Genomic DNA, 396 nt, shown 5'->3' on the forward strand with positions numbered 1-396 from the left:
TAGGTATTGCTTCTTGCTTCCCCTTGTTTCTCTAGGGTCAGGAACCCATGTCGACATGTCATCTAGGATTTCTAAATCAGAAGGGGATTAAATTTCAGTCCCTACTTGAGTCTCTAATTTCTAAACTTTCCTTTTTCATCTCTAGTACAACCGCATTGAAGTAGGTAGCAACCAAATCAAAGGTAAATAGTCTTTCCCTTCTCTTCTCCTGCAAGGCATTACCACCTTCCCCCCATCTAAAACACATTCTTTGTATTGGAGGTATAGTTGAGATGTTGTCGACACACTTGGAGCAACCACTAAATATCCCATTACCTGCAAAGTAATAGGAGAATAATGTGGATAAACCCACTTCAAGACCAAGACTTAAACCAATTATATCATCCCCATAAGTCT

Source organism: Pinus tabuliformis, chromosome 3_2, assembly GCF_031772625.1.
Source record: "Pinus tabuliformis cultivar Carrire ecotype Pingquan chromosome 3_2, CPIR1, whole genome shotgun sequence".
Lineage (NCBI taxonomy): Eukaryota > Viridiplantae > Streptophyta > Pinopsida > Pinales > Pinaceae > Pinus > Pinus tabuliformis.